This window comes from Camelus bactrianus, chromosome 28 (genome assembly GCF_048773025.1).
Source record: "Camelus bactrianus isolate YW-2024 breed Bactrian camel chromosome 28, ASM4877302v1, whole genome shotgun sequence".
NCBI classification, from domain to species: Eukaryota; Metazoa; Chordata; class Mammalia; order Artiodactyla; family Camelidae; genus Camelus; species Camelus bactrianus.
The window spans coordinates 15,445,274-15,451,399 of record NC_133566.1 but is presented as its reverse complement, the minus strand read 5'-3'; positions in this window follow the sequence as shown (position 1 = coordinate 15,451,399).

Sequence of the window (6,126 nt, the reverse complement as noted above, 5' to 3'; positions counted from 1 at the left end):
CTTTGGTAGAGGGCTTATGACTCTATGTCCCCATTACTAAAGGGGCCAAGGGGCCGAGGCTTGGGGCCTACAGGGGAAAAGAGGGGAGGCGGGAACTCATGTCAGTGCTGCGGAGCCAGCCAGCGAGCAGCAGCTGTTATAGTTCAGGGAATTCTTGTCCCTGCTTTTAAAGGTGGGGTCCAGAGAGGGGGGTCCTGGTCCTGTCTCCAGGGATGGGGAGATCCTGAGGTCTGTTTTGGGGCTGTCTCAGTAGTGGCTGGAGGAAGACATGCCACCACCGCGTGTCCACAGTGGCCCCTCTGGTCCATGAGCTCGGGTCCAATCCACGCCTTCTGGCCCATGACCCGAAGGGGAGACACACCCTTCTGTGGCCCCAGCCAGGGGAAGCAGAAGGAGCAGCGGTGGAGTCCAGCCACGTGCATCCTCGCGGGGGTCTCAGCAGCTCTTCGAAGGATGAGGATAGGAGCAAGATCTGAGGCAGAGGTCAGAGGTTCAAGGAAAGTGTGTGGCTTAAGCAAAGGGTTCTAATCAAGGGGTGGGGGCTGGGGGACTTGGCTCAGGACACCTGTGAGGGGCATGCCCTGAGGGCCCAAGTGCAGGGGCTGGGGTATGTTAGCTAGGGAAGGAACAGGCATTAATGACTAGTGCAGGAGACTTAGCATTAGGAACTGGCTATTAGAGACTCTAGGGAGCGGTGGCCTCAGGAGGGGCAGGGCCACACCAGGGCAAACCTGCGGACAAAAGGCAGACTGGGGCAGAGGGAAAACCAGGGGAGGGGCACGTCAGGGTGGGCGTGGTCCAAGGACCAGAGGCGTGGCTGAGATAAGGGCGTGGCCAGTGTTCACCCCTCCTGGGTGTAGAACGCCCTCCGTGCAGGGATGCCCTTGCTCCTGGTCTTGTTATAGGAAACATCTGCAGTTTCCCCAGGTGCAGATCTCCTACAGGCTGAGGCCCCCTGCCCAGGCTCATCCTCCCTCTGGCTGGAGAGGACCCAGGCCTCCTGCCAGCCTCCACACTCCTTTCCTGAGTCTCGAGAAGTCTCTCTCTCTCGTGTCACCTGTAGGTTTTAGCTTGGGACCCATCCACCACCGTAATAAGCTACACTTACTGAGAATCCATTGTGTGTGTAAACTCTTTTAACTTGACAATACTCAACTTATTTGGAGAAAAGGAAGGCTCAGACATGTAAGGTCATTAGCTAGAGGTCACATAGCTAAGTGGGCAGCCTGGCCTCTAATCCAGATCCAGGGTCTGTGCTGTACCTGTTGCGTAGCCCAGCCCCTGCCACCTGAGTCTCCAGGACTCTCGGGCCTGCTGAGTAATGAGTAGGAAGATTCTGGTCTCCCTTTTTGGGAGGTAGAGTGAGTGAAGCAGCCCCAGGGGAATAGAGGTGCTTCTGACCGATCGGGCCTGATGGATGGCTCAGATCAGGAGTTCCATCGCTAGCTTCCCCAGCTCTGGGGTCTTCCTTGTGTACCCTCCCAAACTGGGGAAGCCCCCAGAGCTTTAGCCGTGAGGAACTGGAGGAGGGGTCAGGGCCAGGGTGGGTCTGAGTAGGACATTTCTCGGCTCCTCTCTCCCCACAATTAAAAATCAGCCCACTTACTTCTTGTCTGAATCTTACTGCAGCTGTCTGGGCCCTGGCCTGGAGGGTGGACCAGCCCGAGAGAATCATGATGGCCCTTTAGGTCCAGGTTAATACCCCCGAATGAGCTCCACTGGCTTTAGCTCTGGGAGGACTCCTTGGACTCTCTGGCCTACATCCCACTCCAGTTCCAAGGGACTTCCCTTTGGAAAGTGGGGTCCTCTGTCTTCTCAGAAAAAGATAAAAAAACGAAAACAAAAAGGAAGTGTGCAGGCGTGGGTAGGGGTGGGGCAGACCCTGTGGCTGTGGCTAGCAGGTCTGCAGTGTCCTGGGGACAGCTGGTGGGGGTGGGGGTGGGGGGCTCTGGAACCCCTGCAGCCCTGTCCTTGCTGGCCTGGGCAGCATCACTCACCCGTCCCCCAACAGTGTCACCACTGGGGAGGGAGGGACCCCAGAGGAGGGGAAGTCACTTCCTGTGAGCACGAGCCTGCCAGGGTTATGAAAAACCCCTGCCAGCTGGGGCTAGTGCCCAGGGGGTGGGGTGGGGTGAGAGAATAAGGTGAGGGAAGGGGAGGATGGAGGAGTGAGGAAGGGCTGGGCTAAGTGCTGGGGAGGGTGAGGGAAGAATAATGCGGGAGGGTAGGGAAGAGGAGGAAAAACCAGAGGGAGGATGGGGTGGGGGAGGAGGGAGGAGGAATGGGGCACAGATGGGAGAGGAGAGAAATGGCACGATGGAGGGGGAGGATCTGAATGGAGGAGGGGTGGGAGCGAGTAAGGTAGGAGGGGACAGGGAAGAAGAACTGGGGGGGCTGGGTGAGTGCAGCAGGGGGCAAGGGGAGGGGCTCTCCCTCAGCAGCGTCAGCAGCAGCATTATTTACTGAGCTCTAGTCCTCACTCAGGCACGTGTTTAGCCAGCACTGCCCTGTGCCAGACATGGTGCCCAGGCGGCCATCCTGGCTCACCTGCCCTCCCAGAGCTCTCACTGGGAGATGCCGTGGGCCTGGCCTTGGCCTCTGTGATCGAACCCCTTCATCAGAGGGTGGGCGTGATCGTTCCCATTTCACAGACAAGGATGCTGAGGCCAGAGAGGTGAAGAGTGAACATTTCATGAGAGTGGGACTCCAGTTACTCCAGGTAGGTGGCTGCCCTCCAGGTCTCTGGATGCCTGGCCAGCCAGTTCCACCCGAGATCTAGCTGCCCCAGACCTCACAGCTCCAGCATTTCCCAGGCATGCTCCTCTGGGAGCTGGGTGCAACTGAACCGCAATACTGGTCATGCTTTGATCTTCTCTGAGCCTCAGTTTAAACAGGGGTAGGAATTTATCTTCTTTACAGGGCCATTGGGAGGTTCATTCTGCAGCAAACATTTATTGAGCTCCTGCTGTGTGTAGGCACTGAGCTGGGCTGGGTGCGGGGGACACTATGGAGAGCAGGTGGGTCTGCCTTCCTGAAGTAGGCTGCTGGTGTCCTCCTGAGCTTGGAAGGAGATGTGGCTGTCAGGGCTCAGGTATACAGCAGGCACACCATAAATACTAGCTCCTTTCTTGAGCTCCTGGCAGGTTGCACCCTGACCCGCATCCCATCCTCATCCTGACTTCTCGGGACCTCTGACATGGGAGGCAGCCCACCCTCCCACTGGCCTCCTACCCCTACCTCAGGCTTCTGTCTGAGGGACAAGCTGGGGTCAGCCGCCTCTAGGCTCTGCCGGCAGCGGCCTCCCCATCCCTGTGGGCCCACTGGGAGCCTGCCCTGAGTGGTCCCTCATTTCCTTCTTTCTCTGTCAGAGGTGGCTCCCTTGGTGTTCTCGGTGTGCTCTTGTGCTAAGGACTTCCGCCTCCAGCTCAGTGGTTGGTGCAGCCAGCCTGTGCCTAGCTTGGTGAGGGGTGGCCAGCAGACAGCACAGGGGACTTCAGGGTTGAGTCTTGTGGAGACTCTGGGCTCCATTTGAGCCAGGAGATCTCAGGCTCTGCCACTTTCCAGCTGTAAAAGCTCAAGCCTCAGTTTCCTTTTGGCCTCAGTTTCTATATCTATAAAATGGGGCTAAGCTATTTCATGGAGCTATTGTGAGCATTAAATTCACCTTAGCTGGGGCCAGCACTCAGTATTGCTTAATATAAATGAATAAATAAATCTTAACTGTTATGATTATTCTGTAAAACCTTGACTCATTGCCTGTCCAGCATCCTTCTACCATAGCCTGGTTTCAGGGACTGGTCGGGAGATGGACAGGTGATCCACTCAGCCAAGGAGTTGGGGCCTTTGCTGGGAATACTGGGAAATAGATTTTTCTCTTGAGTGGGATTTGAAGGTGAATTGCTGTCTTGGGCCACAGGGTGAAAAGTTGTCTGAGAATAAAGCTAACAGGTGGAGAAGGTAACAACCCTGACGCCATCATTTGAGCAACTTGTTCTTGAAGCTCTTACCTGGGCTTTTCATCTATCCATGCTATGTTTGTTAAACTCTATTATGTGCCAGCTGCCACTCTAGTTGCTAGAGATGCATCCAGGAACAAGCTCCAGTCCTGCCCCAGGGCCTTTGTACTTGCTCCCTGTACCTGGAATGCTCTTCCCTCAATATCACCATGGCTCCCTGCTGTACCTCCTTCAAGTCTGGACTCACAGGTTATCCCCTCAGTGAGACCTGCCCTGACCCCTCTGTTCAAAATCACACACACCTCTTCTACCCTTTCCCGATGTATTTTACTCCTCAGCACTTGGAACCACCTGAGAGATTCTATAGAATATTTGATGATTTTTTAACTTCTCTAGCTCCTCCACTAGAATGTTAACTCCACAAGGGAAGGGATTTTTCATCTGTGTTTTTCACAGCTGCTCCATAGTGCAGAGAGCAGAGAATGTAGAGCAGGTACTCAGTGTTGAATAAAAAGGGAGCCCCCAAAGGACTCTGAAGAGATGACGTTGTCATTGCGGTTTGGACATTTAAGAAGCAGCCATCCACTGGATGACCCTCAGAGGAGGGCACAGTGTACGGCTGCTGGTAGGAAGTCAGTTCTCCTCTCACTTAAGTCAGATTGGATTAATTTTTTTTTTTTGTGGGGATTGGGGGATGTCACTTTCAACCCTTAGAATCCTGAGTTGCTCTTGGAAGGATGCTGTACTCAAGAGCTGCCCCTGGGGGGCGCGAGGAAATTCCATTCCTGCCCTTGGACATGCAATCACTAGCACACTGGAGAAACTGGGGAAATTGAGAGATGATGGTGATGATGATGATGGCAGTAATGGAGTATCTGCTTTAATGAGGTAGGTATCAGTATCATCCCCATTTCCTAAATAAGGAAATTAAAGCACAGAGAGGTCAAGTAGCTTGCTCAAGGTTCCTCAGCTATAAGTGGAAGAAAGGAGATGAAAGTCACGTTGTCTGACCACCCAGAGGAGAGGCAGATGCTGTAGGGCTGAAGACACCCAGGTGGGAGGGAATTTAGGAGGGGCCCTGGGGGGGGGGTCATTGCGCTGGAGGTGTGAGCCCTCTCAGCAGGCTGGAGCCCCCAACCTGCAGCCCACCCACAGGATGTTTCCCCAGCAGTGGCCTGAAGTGCTTTTAACTGTGGAATCGAATCTGGCTGGCACCAGGGCAGGTGAAATCAGCACCACTCTGCGCAGTCTGAGGACCGGAAGGCTTCCTGGAGGAAGCTGCATTTAATCAGAGACCTGGAAGAGGAGGAGGAGTCAGCTGGTTGAAGAGAAGGGGAAGAGCATTCAGGCTGGGGCACAGCTGGGCAAAGGCTGGGGGTGTGTGAAAGTGAGTGATCGATTTCTTCTGAGGTTCTTTGCGTGTCTAGACTGAATATTTACCCAAACCCACACTTGGCAATTTCACCGCAACTTTCCCAGCCCATGTTTCCATCTGTTTCCTCTTTCCTCTGCTTGGTCAGAAGATAAGCTGCATCTACCTCCCTCTACTTCGGCAGAACACACGGCCTTATCTGCAGGCCCATCTCAGAACTGAGTCTGAGCGCCCGGCTGGCCTGCACCTCTCAGGACGCGGTCTCTGGGACGGAAAGGGGTTAGGGGGTTGCTGAGCCAGTGCCTTGCAGAGGCTAGGAGCCTTTCTCAGGTCTGAAGACCTCAGAGACAAGAAGCCCCCAGTGCTGCTGCCCCTCGGGCGCCCCACAGGCAGCCTGTGCACCTCCTAGTCTCCAGGAGGCTGGCCCCACAGGGAGCTACTTTGGAACCAAGCTTTCCTCCTCCTCTGTCCACCATCACCTGGACTATGCTCCTACCGCACTGCTCTTGTTCCTACCGCACCTGGCCACTTGGTTAAATCTGTTATTTAACCTGTCTGGCCTTTACTTACCTTATCTGGAAAATGGATTCAGTGGGTTAAATTGTAAACCACTTACGTTGTGTGGCACCTCGTAAGTATGTGATTGTGATTTCCCCTCTCTTCAGTCTGCTGGGCCATCCTTCTCTCATTCCCCCAGGGAAGGAGTATCCAGTATGGAAATGATTTTTTTTTGCATCCTGAATTTCACCATGTCTGGGGAAAGGAAAGATGTCTAACAAAAAACAGTTTTTGGGGAAA